We start from the raw sequence: 17,512 nt of genomic DNA, 5'->3' as shown, positions 1-17,512 counted from the left end.
AATGATAATTCCCTTCTGAAATCCAATTGCACCCCCTCTCAGTTATCTGATGTTACGACAGGAGAACCCTTGTGAAAATTCTAGCCCAATATCTATTGGATGGGAAACTATTTACAATCTATATTGATGACCTGAATGAAGGGACAGTGTGTATTGTAGCCAAATTTGTTGTCAAAAATACTTGAGAAAGCAAGTTCTGTGGGGGGCACAGAGATAAAGATAGGTTAGTTGAATGGGTATTAATTTGGCAGATGGAGTATAATGTGGGGGAAAATGTGAGGTTATCCACTTTGCTAGGAAAAATAGAAAAACAAAATATTTTAAATAGAGAGAGATCACAAAAGGCTATGGTACAGAGAGACTTGGGTGTCTTCATATATGAATCACCAAAGGTTAGCATGCAGGTACAGCAAGTAATTAGAAAGGCAAATGGATGTTGGTCTTTATGGCAAGGGGGTGGAATATAAAAATAGGGAACTCTTAATAAAACTTTATAAGACATTGGTGAGACCACACCAAGAGTACTGCATACAGTTTTAGTCTCCCTATTTAAGAGTAAGAGGCAGTTCAGAGAAGGTTCACTGGGTTGATTCCTGGGATGAAGGGATTGTCTTTGGGGAGAGGGTGTGCAGGTCATTGGATATGAGAAGAATGAGAGGTGATCCCATTGAAACATTTAGAATTGTGAGGAGGCTTGACTGTAGGTGCTGATGTTTCCTTCATGGGGGAGTCTAGAACTATGGGGCATAATTTCAGAATAAGGAGTCACCCATTTAAGTCTTCTCTCAGTCAGTCATTGTTCTTTGGAATTCTCTACTCCAGAAAGCAATGGAAGCTGGTGCATTGAATACATTCAGAGCTGAGTTAAACAGAATTTTGATCTATGAGGGAGTTGAGGGTTATGAGTAGGGCAGGCAAAGTGGAGTTGAGGCAAGATTAGAATCAGCCATGATCTTACTGAATGGTGAAGGAGGCTCGAAGGGCTGAATGGCCTGCTCCTTCTTCTAATTCTTAAGTTCTTATGTCTATTTGGAACTAGAAGAGTACATATTAAAGAAAGATTAGAAAAGGCTGCTGAGGGGATTGGAAGGGAATCAGTGGTGGGTTCAGCTGTCGCATGCTCTCAAAACCCTAAACAGAGCATGCTCTGTTACAGGGATGTATCAAAAGCTGCCTTTACCAATATGGCAGCATTTGTAATACAGGCATGAGTCAGCCGTGGAATATTGCATCCTGAAATCGGTGCTTTTTGCCCTAATTTTCTATCTAGAAAACAGATGCAATGAGAACCAATTTCTCACACACTGCATGAATGTTCTTTACGCTGCACTGCATTGATGTTTATCCACTAATTCTAAAACTCAGGCCATAATTAAGAGAGGAAGGGATAAAATCACTAACAGCTGAGTGATAAACATTCATGGTCATTAAATACATCACTGTAGCGTATTTCGGATTTGGCTTAATGTAATTATTTCGAGCTACTAAAGTAGTGAGTGTGCGTTTGAAACTCTGGTTGTCGATTGTGATGTACTGTTCCAATGATCAAGTGTGGTGGAGCAGACTTTACTCTTTCACTACCTGTCCTAGATGCTTGGCAGAGTAGGATTACTTATCACAAATTTAGTCACAAGTTCCTTAAGATTTTCCATCTGTTCATTCTAAAGGACAGAAAACTGTTGCAACATACGTCAAAATTTGTGATAAATACTGCTGCCTTCTCTAACTTCTACACGAGGCACAGAAAAGGAAAATTTGACCTTGCAAATTCTCCAAAAACGTTCATGTCCAGAATTGTATCTGTTTTAAACTCAAGACCATAGGCCAGATTTTTATGGAGTTGTAAGCACTCTGGAGCCATTTAAAATTGGTGGGCAGGAACCAATTCCAGGATTGCCACCCAAATTCCCACTGTCCACAATTTTCAACAAAGCAGGATGAGGTGGTGAGCTCGTGCCCTACACTCCCAAATTGTCCAACTCTATTGCAGAGGCAGGCCACTCCTAGCACCACCCCCACTGCACCCCACCCCCTGAAATTCTTGTGGGGTCAGGCCAGCTTCTCCATGGCTCATGGTTCATGGCCCTGCAGAAAAATTGAGAACCACAGTCTAGACATGGGAACCTTCTGAAAGGCAAGATCAAAAGGTCTTACCCATACCCCTTCCGCCCACCCCCATGATCCCTCATACCCTCCATGCGAACTCATGCCCCCCAACCCATGCATGCATAATGAGGCTTGGCTGAGAGACAAGATTCTGATGAAAAGATTTGCTTTGTTAACATGGGGAAGAATTTTATGGCCCTGTTTCGGCGGGGTCAGGACCGTAAAATGTGGCCGGCTGTTATAAATCCCATTGACGACAGCGGGCACGTAAAATCCTGCTGTCGTAAAATTCTGCTCATGAGTGCAGAGAAGGGAAAGCTTTGCATTATTGTTGGTTTTGTGATGTTATAAGAAGTTTTTTTTTCAAGATCTCTCTTGTCAATGGCTCAATGTTTATTTGCACAACATAAAGAAGTGCAAGCAATTATAGCTTCCTTTATTGATATTTTACAGGTCTGGTTGATTAACATTTTTATAGCATTGTAGCGACAGCAGTTATTTTTAAAGAAATTATGCTTGGGTGGTTTTGTAAGGAACTCCACACATGCCATTGTTACTATAGAGTTAATGGGTCCTGTACAGAATCTATACTGGGTGAATGGGCATGGAAGTGCCTTGAATTGGCATGGAGTGTATGAGGGGCCATTAGGATTGGGTGGTGGGCATGAGTTGGCAAGGATGGTATGAGGGGCCATTGAGGGGCAGGCAGGGGCATGATGGCGTGAGTTGGCATGGAGGTGGCCTAGGGAGTGGGCAGGGGTGATGGAGTGTGAGGAGTGAAGGCTAGAGGGACTAAAATGTGAACAAACAACTGGAACAAAGTCAACATTCCCAGAGAACCAAGGCAGGCCTTTTAACCAGCCTGCCTCGGCACTTTGTTGCCACCTGTGGCCACCTATGATCTGCTTCAGGGAGTCGCGGCCTGACTCTAAAACACCCCACCCCACTCCCTGGAATGAAAATTGGTTGTGACTTATGACCAAGGCAGCTCTGCAGAGCCAGGAAATTTCCCAACATGAGCTACCTGCCTTGGTAGCAAAGGTCTGGCCCCATGTCTAGAGAGCGTGTCATCTAGGAGATGCTGAAGTGGTAGTTGTCAGTTGTAAACCATTGTATAAAATGTGGGCAAGTTCAAAGAGGAAATCAATATGTGGTTGAATAGCTTGTGCAATATGTTATACTTGGTCTTCTGGAAGGAAGGGTTTATTTTAGTCAAACATGACAACAGTTACAGCTCACTAAAATTCATAGAATTATAGAATCACAGAAAGGTTACAGCAAGAAGGCCATTTGGCTCTGTGTCTGTGCTGGCCCTCTGAAGGAGCACTTCACCTGATGCCATTCGCCTACCTTCTCCCTGTTGCCCTTTACAGAAAATAATCCAATTCTCTCTTGAATGCCTTGATTGAACCTGCCTCCAACGCATTCTCGGGAAGCTCATTCCAAATCCTAAACACTTGCTGCATGAAAAATCTTTTCATGTCTCCATTGCTTCTTTTGTCAACTACCTTCCACTAATAGTTCACAATCCTTCCACTAATAGGAACAGTTTCTCTCTATCTACTCAGTTTAGACCCCCTCAATATTTTGAATACCGATATCAAATCCCCTCACAACCTTTATTTCTCCAAGGAAAACAGTCCCAACTTCTTCACTCTATCTAGGTAACAGAAGTTCCTCATCCCTGGAACCAAACTTAAATATTGCTGAAAAAAAGAGACACATCAAAGCTTTTCGTCTTGCACTCATCAGGACACTTTGCAAGAATGCCAGTATAAGGGGAAAACAACAATTTCTACTCTCTGAAAAGAGAGAACAAATCCATGCTGGCTTTCCTTAATTAAGCAACATTTTCCCAAGTTACTATTAGTTTTTTTCCCAAATTATAATTTCTAGAAGCTTCCCCACATCTGAGGTTAAATTAACTGGCCTGGTAGTTGCTGGGTTTATCTTTATACACTTTTTTAAACACAGGTGTAACAATTGCAATTCTCAAGTCCTCTGGCACCACCTGAGTATAAGGAATATTGGAAAGTCATGGTCAGTGCCTCAACAATTTCCACTCTCTTTTCCCTATGTATCCTTGGATGCATCTCATCCAGTCCCAGTGCCTTACCAACTTTACTAAGTAGAGACAGCCTATCTAATATCTCCTCCGTATCAATTTTAAACCCTTCAAGTGCATGAATGACTTCCTCTTTCACCATGATCTGAGAAGCATCTTCTTCCTCAGGAAAAACAGATACAAAGTAATAACTTCCCACCTCAGCCATGTCCCATGCTCCAGGCATAAATCCACTTTTTGGTCCCTAATTTGCCCCACTTCTCCTTTTACCACCCTTTTACTATTTATAGAAGACTTTTCTATTCTTTTTTATGTTGGCTGCCAGTCTCTTCTCATACTCTCACAAAATTTGCTTCTCTTATTTGCTTTTTCAGTTCCCCTCTGAACCTTCTATATTCAATCTGGTTCTCGGTTGTATTATCCACATGACATCTGTCATAAATGTATTTTTTTTCTTCAAGTTAATCTCTATCTCTATCCAGGGAGTTCTAGATTTTTTGCCCGACCTTTCCCCCTCATAGAAAGAACCTTGACTGTGCCCAAACTCTCTCTTCTTTAAAGGCAGCCCATTGTTCAGTTACAGTTCTGCCTAACAACTTTTAATTCTAATTTATCTGGGTCAGACCCATTCTCACCCCATTGAAGTTGGCTTTCCCCAGTTAATTATTCTTACTCTGGATTGTTCTTTGTCCTTTTCTATAGCCAACCTAAACCTGATGATACAATGATCACTGTCCTCTAAATGTTCCCCTACTGAACCAAGAACCAGGTCTAGCAGTGCCTCCTTTCTCATTGGTATAGAAACATACTGAAGAAAATTCTCCTGACTGCACTCTATGAACTCCCTCCCCTCTCAGCTATTACCACCCCAGTCTATATTGGGTAATTAAAGTAGTTATAACTACTCTAGTATAATTACTCTATAATTCTCACACCTCTGATTTCCTTGCAAATGTGAAATTAATGTCACTTTAGCAATAACAGTTGAACAGATGCTTTAGAAAGCACTTTTCCCACATAAACATACCACAGTGACAGCTCAAGAGGCACTGTGTCATCAGACTGTGATAGATTGAATATGGAGAAAGAAAACCACAAATGTCAGAAATCTGAAATAAACATAGAAAATGTTGGAAATTCGCAGCAGGTGAATCAGCATCCAAATGAGGAAAAAGAGCTATAATTTGGGAGTTTATCTTTTATCAGAGACAAACCCAAGTGTTTGTGATATACAAAGAGTAGCATTTTCACTGACACGTTGTACTGACAGCTCGAGAATTTACATCATTCTCAATGCTTTCTTTGTGAAGAACCAGAATGTTTTTTGAGCTCAGTGCGTGACTGTTCTTTTGGATAGGCTGAATTACAAAGGCTGAACATGGCCTGAATTTTCAGCTCGGTAGGCGGGCACGATCGGCGAGCCTGGGAGCATTCAGGAAACGGACCGCCGACTGCGATCTCTGAGTTTAGTGCGTGCCCGCCGACCAAACTATCACGTGAGTGCGCGATGATGTCGGGACGCTGGTCCCACATCATCACGCACTATTTTAAGCTCGAGAGTGTCGGGTGTGCGCCCGCATGCTGAGCGAAATATTCTGCCCCATGTCTTAACTACTTTTACATAGGAATTTTAACATGCAAGCATCTGTTCCAGCTGAACCACTGCAAGGCCTATTTCTATATTCCTACCCTGTTACTGTATCCCTGTTTTACCCTGGAGTTAAATGTTGATCTAGTTTGAAATTTATAAACTAACACTGGTGGTGCTTTCTGTAGCCTCACAACTCTGTAAAAAATGTTACTGCTGCCCTCTATCCGAAATCTTTTTTTTTAAAGTTATATACATGTCACTTTATTCTAGACTTCTTAACACTGACAATAGTGCGATTCTATCTCCTCTGTCCCACAACAGCAGACTTTGTTAGTGACAAATTACTTTTTGTGATTGACACATGTCTTCACTTTAAATGGTTAGAGGATCAGTCACTGTTTTATTATATCAATGCCTGTTCTGTTCAATAAGCAGGAGGACTAAGGTTAGGGGAGTGGGCAGGTATGTAGGAAATGAAGTTGAGCATAAATAAATGTGAAATGGGGTACATTTTCAGGAAACAAATGGAGAGTGAATAAAAACATACCTTCGATGGTAGGACTCTCAATGGATTGGGGGAACAGTGGAGCCCAGGATTGCAGTTGCATTGATTTTTAAAAGAGGATTGTAGTTGGAAAAAGGTCTAAAAGCAGCAAATTGGATTCTGGGTTTGATATTTGGGGTCACTGAATAGTAAAGCAAGGAGGTAATAATGAATTTGTACAACACATTGATCAGTTTACCATCTAGGGTGCAGGTTTGGTCACCTCATTATAGAAACGATGCTAAAGCCATGAGAATGGTGAACTGCTGCTTTCCTGAGAGGGTATCAACATTGAGAAGATATGATAATAACAGTCTTGAAATCAGACTGTTTTCACTAAAACAATCATAAGGGGGAATCAGCCAAAGGTGTTGAAACTTATGAAAGGACTCGAGCAGGTAAACAGTGAAAGATTATTTGAAGCTTAATCTTAGTAACATAAAGTTAAAATATTATGCAATGAATTATTCAAATACTATTCCAGAGCCCTCCTGACTGGTCTCCCATCCCTCTTTCTCCATGAGCATCAGCTTCTGCCAAACCTTAATGCTCTTATCCAAGTCCACCACTTTCCCATTCACCCACCCTTGCTAACCCACATTGAATTCCAGCCTTAAATTTAAAGTTCTCATCTTTATGTTTAAATCCCTTCATTGGCTAACCACTCAATATCTCTGTAACCTTCTCCAGCTCTACAATCCTTTGAGAGTATTACATTCTTCCAACTCTGGGCTCTTGTGCATTCCCCCACTCACTTTGCACTGTCATTGGTGGTCATGCCTTCATCTTTCTAAGTGGTAAGCTCTGGAATTCTCCCATAATTCTCTATGTTGCTCTACTTCATTCTCTTCTATTAACAGCCTCCTTCAAAAAAAACATTTGTTTGACTAAGCTTTTAGCAATCCTTCCTAAGATCTCCTTCTTCAGCTTTGTCAGTTACAGTTTAATTACGCTATTAAGTGTCTGGAGACATTTTCTATATTAATCATAACTTTAGGAAGGGATTACATAATTATTTGAAGAAGAAATATATTAAAGCGCACAGGAAAAGTGCAGGAAAATGGGACATTTCTGAGGAGGATCTAGCATTGGAACTGCCATAGATTAGATAGGCCAAGGAAATGTCTGTGATCCTATGATTTTGTATTGTGCATGAACAATGTTGCATTGTAAGAATTTAAATTATTGCATTGATTTTGTGGATGTAATTTGTTTTCTTTTAAATTTACACCCTTTGATAAAACTTTAAGAAATAGACTCAGTTCCAACAGTAGGGAAATGCTTGGAATCATCACCCTATAGAATCATAAGGGAAAATCAATGGGGGTAATTTTGTGATGCCCCGCTTCTGGTGCAGATCTTCACCAGTGGTGATCACAATGGCAGAGGTAGAATGGCAATATGGCAGTCAGCTTTCTGAACCACATTGGACCTGTGCCATCTGGAAGAAAATGTCCTCTCGAGCTTAGCCAAATGGAGACCAGATCCCAGACCCAGACCTCCTCCCTTGGAGGAGTAGAAAAAGCATCGGAGTTTGGATATTGTGAAAAAATGGAAGAGTTAAGACATGGAACGTTATTTCAAAACGAGAATATAAGAAAAAAAGGGGGGGAAATTGAAGGAGACAGAGAATGGGGAACAGGAGCCACCAATGAAACTATTAAATATTTTAAGCATTTATTTAACTGAAATGTTAATGGCACAATATTAACACTGCCCATCATATTTGAATAGTGCTATTACTGTCAATATTGTGACATAACAATGAAGGTACAGTATTGGAAAGGTAAAGCTCTACTGCATTAGAGGTGGTGCCCAGTTAGCTGGATAGCTAGCATGTTGTTTGGCTTAGCGCCAACACCTTGTGTTCAATTCCTGTTCCGACTGAGGTAGACTTGGGACCTGCCTCTTTGCCCTGCCTCTGATAGTGGATATAGCAATGGCAAACCACCACCAACAAAGAAAAAACTGCCAAGAAAACAGATCAGGATGAAGCATCAGCAGATAATGAGCCAAGGACATGTCTTCAGGCAGAGCACACCCTATCATACCTTACGACATTGGAAATGTATGTACAATATGTATTAATATGTCACACATACTGATAAGCGAATCTATTTGGAAAAACCCACCTGGACATAATTATTTATTCAAACAAATCATTTAAAGGGATTTTATGTGCATTTATGTATTCTATAGCTTTTGAAAAAAAAAACCTGTGTCAGTAAGGTCCAGATTTTGTCTGTTGCTTGCAAATGGCTGTTATTGGTTTGGGCGGAAGGCTAATGATTCTTTAAGTTGCTGCATCAAGTCAATAATCAAGAGAAAATAAAAAAAACAGAAATTCAAGAAAAATACAGTCCAAAATGCTTAAAATGGCCTATTCTATCCAAAGAACCCCCTATGCTGATATATGCAGCACATATGGGCTTGAAATTCAACCCAGCTGTGGCACATCCAAACAACCAAAGCTTGTCAGTTTGTGGTTTTGTGCATGTCAGGCAAATAAATCTGCAACAAAATCTAAACCAAAGTATCCTGACTACTGGAGCTGCTTGAAACGCACTCTCATACTTCACTGAGAGATTTTAATGGGCAGAGTATTAAGCTCAGCGGGCGGGTGCGTGCCCAACCCGGCCGAGTATAAAATGATGCGCGATGATGTCAGGCGGGCACCCCAACGTCATCGCGCAGTCCCGCGATATTTCATACGGCGGGCGCGTGCCGTAAATGGCCCATTAAGGTAATTAAAAAGGTAATTAAATTCAAATTAACACTGCTCATCCAACCTTACAGTTGGCGGGCAGGCAAAAAGGCCAAGCGGCCTTTGCACTTTTTAGGAAACCTCTTCCACGAGCAGGATGAGGTTTCCTAAAGCAAATAAAAATCAAATAAAAACTTTACACTTGAATTAAAAACATGTCCCTGCTCATGTGCCAGAGTCACATGAGGGGACATGTTTTGTGACATTTTTATTTATTTATTTTTTTTCATATCTCTTCATCTCCCTGAGGCAGCTCTGTGCCTCAGGGAGATTATAAAGCGCTCATCTGTGTGCATGTGCAAAGTTCGCGCTTGACACGCTTGCCCTCCCCTCCCCCCCCCCCCACCACGGGCAGCGCAGGTTGCACTGAGTGCTGCTGCTTGCATTTCACGCTGGGCAGACCTTAATTGGCCCACCAGCGTGAAATCGCAGTGCGGTGTGAATCACGGGCAGCAGCTGGCTTCCCGACTGCCCCCACCCACCCGCCAAGGGCAAAATTCTGCCCAATGTTACTGTTCCCAAGTGCTTTTTAAAATAAATTTAGAAAGGATGTTTGCGGTGGCTATATACTTGGGTGGTGTGCGTAGCCAGTCCGTAAAGATGTCTAATTGGGTTTTGCCACGAATTGATTGTTCTTTGATATTGCTAATGTTATAGTAAAAAAGTATATATTTTTATTGTTTTACATGAAGAAAAGTTTCACAGTGTAAAGGAAATGACAATTTATGTCAAAATACTTTTTCAAACACGTAATTCCAATTAATTTTTTAAAGTTGTTATTTCTTTGCATGAATTACCTCCTGCACACTACTGTATAATGTGTATGAAGAGGTCCAGATTTTATATTTCTGACATTTTTGTATGTTTTTCATTTGCTCAGTAGCATATGTCTCTGGAACCTTTTACTTCACGACTGCCAAATTTACATGGCTTGCACAAGCCTGCTGAAGAATTTCCATACTTTATATATGGATCGTTTATTCTGAGTGCTTGTAGAATCGGTGATGCTGGATCCAATGTGGTAACTGTTGACTGTGTGTTGTATTGCAAGTCAGGGGACAATGCATTGGAAGAGATGTAAAATGAGCTGCCGATTCATTGTCACTCTTTTAACATTATCAAACAAACTCAAAATCCACACCAATATCTGCCCCATTGGGGATATAGAGACTGAAATATCAGAAACCGTGGGTAATTTTAACTTTCATTGCCAGACAAAAAATTATTTTACCTCTGTGTCCTTGGATTCTCAGCCCTTCCACCAATGGGAACAGACTCTCACTATCTACTCCGTTGAGACCTCTCATGGTTTTGATCACCTCTGTGAAATCTCCCCTCAACCTTCTCATATCTAAGGAGAACAGCAGCAGCTTCTTTAGTCTATTCTGATGTCCCTCATCCCCGGAATCATTCTCATAAATCTTATCTGCACCATCCCTAAAGCATTCACATCCTTCGGAAATTGTGATGCCCAGAATTGGACACAGTACCCTAGTTCAGGCTGAACCAGCATTTTACAAAAGTTGATCCTAACTTGATATCATAAGGGTGATCTTAGTGTTTATTTCACTGCTACTTCTCTCTGACAGGATTTCCATTTGTTTCTTTCACCCTGTTCACCTTCATTGCTTTCCATTTCCCTCCTGGTGTTTGACAAGGTGTTTACCCACCTTGCTTCCTGTAAGGACACCATCCCATTCTCTCAGTTCCTCTGCCTCTATCGCATCTGATATGTCTACCTTTTTCCTTAACCAAGCGTTCCTTCCAACTGTGGTTGACAGGGCCTTCAACCGTGTCCGACCCATCTCCCGCACCTCTGCCCTCACACCTTCCCCTCCCTCCCAGGTTCCCCTTGCCCTCACTCTTCGCCCCACCAGCCTCCGCATTAAAAGAGTCAACCTCCGTCATTTCCTCCAGCTCCAACATGACGCCACCACTAAACACATCTTCCCCTTACCCCCCTGTCAGCATTCAGTAGGGACCATTCCCTCTGTGACACTCTGGTCCATTCCTCCATCACCAACTACTCATCCCCTTCCCACAGCACCTTCCCATGCAATCACAGAAAGTGCAATGCCTGCCCCTTTACCTCCTCCCTCCTCACCATCCAAGTGCCCAAACACTCCTTTCAGGTGAAGCAACACTTCACTTGCACCTCTTTCAACTTGGTCTACTGTATTCATTGCTCCCAATGCGGTCTCCTCTACATTGGAGAGACCAAACGCAGACTGGGTGACCGCTTTGCAGAACAGCTTCAGTCTGTCTGCAAGCATGACCCAGACCTTCCTGTCGCTTGCCATTTTAACACACCAGCCTGCTCTCATGCCCACATGTCCGTCCTTGACCTGCTGCAATGTTCCAGTGAAGTCCAACGCAAACTGGAGGAACAGCACCTCATCTTCCGACTAGGCACTTTACAGTCTTCCGGACTTAACATTGAGTTCAACAATTTCAGACCATGAACTCTGTCCTCCATCCCCACTCCTTTTTTAATCCAATTTTTAAAAAAATTATTTTAATTTATTTCTGTTTATTTATTTATTTTTATTTATTTACTCATTTTTTTTCCTTTTTCCCCAACTTCCCTCTACCCCCCAACAGGACCATCTGTCACTGTTTCTATATTGCCTTTTCACACAACACTGATCCTTGTTCTGCTATAAACACATGTCAGCTGATTTGAGTTGGTCCAAGTCGAGTGGAATGCCCGAGGTGGTGGCCGCGGCTAAGGGCAGTGCATTCCGCAAGGTGGCGAAGCAGTCGCTGACGAAATTTACCGAGAAGTTGCCCAAGAAGCGGAGGAAATCTCGCAAATAGAGCTATTCCGCTTACATGTACAGGGTGCTGATCTAGGTCCACCCTTCCACCAGGATCTCATCCAAGGCCATGAGTGTTATGAATTCCTTCGTTGTCGACATTTTCGAGCGCATCGCCTCCGAGGCTTCACACTCATTCATTGCAACGTGCGACTCACCATCTCGGCCAGGGAGATCCAGAGCACCGTCCGCCTCATGCTGCCAGGGGAATTGGCCAAACACGCTGTCTCTGAAGGCATGAAAGCGGTCAACAAATACACTAATTCCATTTAGGTTGATCATTCTAAAGATTATAAACACATTCTGCTATCTTACCTTTATGCCACTGTCAGTACCTTCTTGAGTCTTTACCACTGCCATTAACACTCCCTTTGTCTTCTGTCCATGATATCTTGGTCAATTTCTCCTTAACTCCCACCTATTCCTGACCTTCTATCTTCCTCCACCCCCCCTCTTAAACAGTATAAAAAGAAGAGTCATACGGACTCGAAACGTTAACTCTGTTTCTCTCTCCACAGATGCTGCCAAATCTGCTGAGTATTTACAGCATTTTGTTTTCATTTTCGATTTCCAGCATCCACAGTATTTTGCTTTAATCATAACTCCCTTGATTTTATACTCAGATCCCATATGCCTTATAACCACTTTCTCAACCTGCCCTGCTACCTTCAACAATTTGTGCACATATGTCCCCAAGTCCCTTTAGTCCTTGCACCCCCTTTAGAACTGTACCTTTTATCTCATATTCCCTCTCCTCATTCTTCCTATCAAAACGTATCACTTCACTTTTTTCCAAATAAAATTTCAGCTGCCACCTGCCCATCCATTCTACCAGCATGTCTATGTCCTTTTGAAGTCGATCACTATCCTCCTCTCAGTTCACATTACTTCCAATTTTTGTCATCTTCAAAGTTTAAAATTGTGCTCTACACATACAAGTCTAAGTCCTAATACACATCCCTAGAGGACACCTTCCTGCAGTCCGAAAAACATCTGTTTATCAGTACTCCGTGTTTTCTGTCACTTAGCCAATTTTGTATCCATCCTGCCACTGTCTGTTTATTCCATAGGTTTCAACTTTGCTAACAAGGCTATTAAGTGGCATTCTATCAAACGCCTTTTGGAAGTCAATATGTACCACATCACTCACCTTACCCTCAGCAACCCTATCTGTTACCTCATCAAAATACTCAATCAAGTTAGTTAAACACCATTTGCCTTTGACAAATCTGTGCTGCTTTTCCTTAGTTAATCTGGACCTGTCCAAGTGACTGTTAATTTAGTCCCAGGTTATGATTTCTAAAAACTTTCCCACCACCAAGGTTAAACTGACTGATCTGTAGTTGTTACATTTGTCCTTACACCCTTTTTTTGAACAAGGGTATAACATTTGTAATTCTCCTCTGGCACCATGTCCATATCTAAGGAGGATTAGAAGATTATGGACAGTACCTCTGCAATTTCCTCACTTAGTTTTCCCACCATCCCATCTGGTCCTGGTGACTTATAAATTTTAAGTACAACCAGTCTTTTTAATATCTCCTCTATTTTTTGTTCATTCAGTTGCTCAACTATCTCCTCTTTCACTGTGACTTTGGCAGCATCTTTTTTCTTGGTAAAGACATATCCAAAGTACACATTTAGTGCCTCAGTCATGCCTTCTGCCTCCAAGCACAGATCTCCTTTTTAATCCCTAATTGGCCCCAACCCTTGCTTTTACTACCCTGTTTCTTTTAATTTCCCTATAGAAGACTTTTGAATTTCTTTTTATGTTAGCTGCCATTCTCTACTCATGCTCCATCTTGCTCATCTTATTGTCTTTTTCATTTCCTTTCTGGATTTCTTATAGTTAGCCTAATTCTCACTTATAATATTAATATGACATCTGTCACACATCCCTTTTTCTGCTTCATCTTACTCACTATCTTTTTCATTATCCAGGGAGATCTGCGTTCGTTGCCCTAACATATTGCCTTGTGTTAATGTACCTTGACTGTACCCAAACTATCTCTTCTTTAAAGGCAACCCATTTTTTGACTACTTAACTGTTTATAAGCACAATGTGACTTATATTGGATTGACATCATTTGAATTCACAATCATGATTCCCATGCAAGGTGAGTTCTGTATTTCAGGAAGGTTGTCACTAGGAGATATACAGTAGACACAGGTGCTTCTCCTGGATAAGAGCTGGTGGTAGGAAATTGATGGCTGAGATACTCTGGGCTGCTGTGGTGCACTTCAAGCAGTTGGTTATAGAATGGGACTGTTAGAGGCTTAGCGCAAGGTTGCGTGTGTGTCATTTTCGGTGAGAAAGTAAGAGTAGCATGAAGGTGAGAGAAAGGAGAGGGAGAATAATATAGATACTTGGACAGAAATAATATTTTAAAATGGCAGAAGTTTTGGAAAGGTAGCATAGAAATCAGATATAACCAATGTTGAAGAAATAGTTACTTCACAATTCCCCAAATAATAAGTGGCTGAATTTAAGAATTCAATCACACGGTGATACATTGAGCTGTAGAAAACAATTGCCTTCAAAGTCTTGTGAAGTTACTGTTTTCAAAGAAAATTGAATGGAGATCAAAGTCAGAGGCACAACCCTGTCATTACTGATGCTAGAATCCTGAAGCAAGCCTGATATAGGGTCGCACTAATATATATGAAAATTGTATGTTGGGGTTAAAAGAATCTCTAAGTGATGGGTGTAATGAAATGTGGATTGCCTTTAGCTAAAAGTCCTCCCTTGTCTGCTCCTTGCCTGCCTGTGACAAGGCTTTGCTGTGGTCTGAATACAAAAGCACAATGTTTGGAGCAGGTTAAGGAAAATGCTGTGCTTTGCTTGAGCTGCTGCACTTCTTCAAATATGAGATTTCTTCAAAGTAATGGACTTATTGTAGGACAGGTTTGTTAGTTTGGACAGGAGATGACAGTGTTTCGGTTTTATCTTCTTTCATCACTTGAGGGGAAGAGAAGACATTCAGGCACCAGTTTTAGTACAAGGGGAAATGGTTAGTCACTGGTCTCTTTGTTTGAGTTTATAACCCCTATATCCGTAATTAACATTACTTTTTTTTTGCACTTTTTTGTTGCAATTTTAGAAACAGAAGTTACTGTTCAGACTTTATTTTGGATATTTTTCTGGAGAGAATGTAAATTGATAGACTATGGCATTTTCAGATTTAACATGCTTTATACGCAGGGTTGGTAGAGTGTTGAGTTCATAGTCCTCCCATTTAAAAAGTCTTTAGTAGTGCCTGTAAATTAAACAATTTGATATTTTTTTTAAAACTGCACCTTGTTGCTAATCTATGTAACTTTGACTTCCGTAACTAAGGGTGTTATAAACGCAAAAGAAATTTGATTCAAAGGGTTGGATGTAATGGTTGCAGTGATGGGCCTGTCCACTGGCTACAGAGCTGGCAGCAATCCTGCCACAGCCATTCCCGGGCGCTCAAACATGATTAAAAATCAATCGGTCACCTGCCTGGTCACCATCGGGTGTCTTAGATCCTGCTGTCCAATCAGAGGTCGGCAGCTCTTCAGCACCAGCAGCATCAATGAGAGAGTGGCTGGCACATCCAGTGCTGAATTAAGTCCCAGAACGAAGAACAGCCATGGAGCCTCGGAACCCAGATGAATAGGACGGGCTTGGCAGGGCCAGTCAGGTACACCCAGTGAGGGGGAAGGCAGGTTGGTTTAAAGGCTGTAGGGGCAGGGGACAGGTCGATTTAAAAAAGGCAGAGGATCTTCCCATGGGGACGATCCTTTTGGCCATCAGGTCCCTCCACTGGGAACAGGTTGCCTAAGTAGGAAGGGCCCAGCCCCTCTTCCAGGTCGCAGGTAATCCCGCCAGGGTATAAACTTGGTGGCTTGCCCACACGGCCTGCCCCTGTCCCCAACTACTGGTAGAATACAAGTAGAGCTTGGTTGAGGCTCTTAATTGGACAGTTAAGAGCCTCAATTGGCCTCCAGGTGGGAAGGACATCCTCGACATAACTGGGGGGGGAGTTGGGAAAGCATTTTACAGTCCCCCCACCCTTAAGTCAGCTCCTGAGGGGGGGCATTACATTGCATCCAACATTTGTGGTAATTCTGCCATAGGTGCATGTTTTCAACCTTACTGTTATGTTAAGAACTGTTTGTACATGGCGTAGAGCTAACCAATACAATTCCCTGCAGCAGCTGTGACTTTCATGTTTTTGTGATGCACTTTGAGTGTTAGCCTTTGAAACCAGTGATGAATTGAATAGGAATCCAGGTGTTCAAAGCACTTTACCCAAGGATTAAAGTAAACTTGGCTGATCATATATGCAATAGCAGTTCTTGCCTGGCCTGCCATTTACAATACCCAGTTCTTGATTTCCTTGTAAGATTCCCAATTGCCTTTCCTCATTGGCTGTTGGATCTCATAGGAATAAGATGATACTTTTTATTGTGCCTACATTTATCCTTGGCTAACTATCAGTCTGGTTAAAGGTATTTTCAACTCATCAACCAACTTTCTTTTCCATCGCTCTATTGTCTTTATCCCTAGATTTCATGATGTTCCTTTCCTTGCTGTTTTGCCCCTGCTGAAATCATGGCCTTTCTCCACATTTTCTCTCTTACTGTTTCCTCTCTACTGATCAGACAAGCAGCCCAACTCACAGGCCCATGGTGTTTTTTTTATCTAAACAATGACATTTACCCCAATTTTATTACTAGTCACTTGGAGTAGAGAGATCTAAATTCTAAACTGGTGATCAAGAACTGTGGGTAGAGTTGACAATGGTGGGGCAGGATCAAAAGTACCCAAGTGAGGAGCTGTGAGGGTGGGTGGGGGTTGTAGATGGAGTAGCTCTGTTAAAAAATTCCACTTTAACCATGGACCTTGCCATGCAATGACAATTTTATGGATAGAGTAAGACCAGGGTACAGGTAGATATAGCATATTCTACCACCTTTAAGAACCAGTGAGAGGTATTGAGCCAGGTTTGCAAAATAAGAAGCAGGAAGTGATCCTACTGTTGATGAGGTGGCATCAACATATTACCAATCAGATCTGTTCTGACAACATTTAAGACATTGATACTAAAATAACAAGAAAAATAAATGCATCATCAATGTTGTCATTGTAGCACAAAAGCAGCCTGGCAGGCAATACTGGGGACTTCCAGTTTATTTGTCAGAAAAGACTGTTGAGTGTACTTGGCCAGTTCAAAAAGCTCACCAGTGCAGTGACAGGCTCTTTTTCTAATTTATGGTAAAGCAAGCAGAAGGTACAAAGACAGTTAGTTAACAGGATGTGGGATCTCAAGTATGAAAACCATTTCCTTAATGTAAAATTGCACAGGTGTTCCTCTGACCAACAGTCTTTTCAGACAGCAGTATACTAAAATGCTGCATGCACACCAACCTAGCATATCACAAAAACTGTTCCTGATGTGTAACTACAGATAGTTCCATGGGCTTTGAAACCTAAAACATGGGCACACTTACTATTTCTTCACCTGTATTGGAAGAAAACAACATAAACACTCAATAACCTGAAGGAGAAAAGCTGAAGTTGAAAGTAGAAACTTGGCAATGCTTTTCTATCTGATTCTCCAGAAAAATTTGAATTTTATTTTGCCTAATGTTATGC

At 41.5% G+C, this 17,512-nt stretch overlaps 1 protein-coding gene across 1 annotated transcript in view; it reads left to right on the top strand.

Annotated features, from left to right (window-relative positions):
- The window catches only part of LOC144683773 (uncharacterized), a 285,552-nt gene that overhangs the window by 80,856 nt on the left and 187,184 nt on the right, over positions 1 to 17,512 (top strand). The gene's annotated exons all lie outside the window — the stretch shown is intronic.

Source organism: Cetorhinus maximus, chromosome 1, assembly GCF_964194155.1.
Source record: "Cetorhinus maximus chromosome 1, sCetMax3.hap1.1, whole genome shotgun sequence".
Taxonomy (NCBI): domain Eukaryota; kingdom Metazoa; phylum Chordata; class Chondrichthyes; order Lamniformes; family Cetorhinidae; genus Cetorhinus; species Cetorhinus maximus.
The sequence above is the reverse complement of the archived record's forward strand: the minus strand, read 5'-3'. Positions and strand labels throughout refer to the sequence as shown.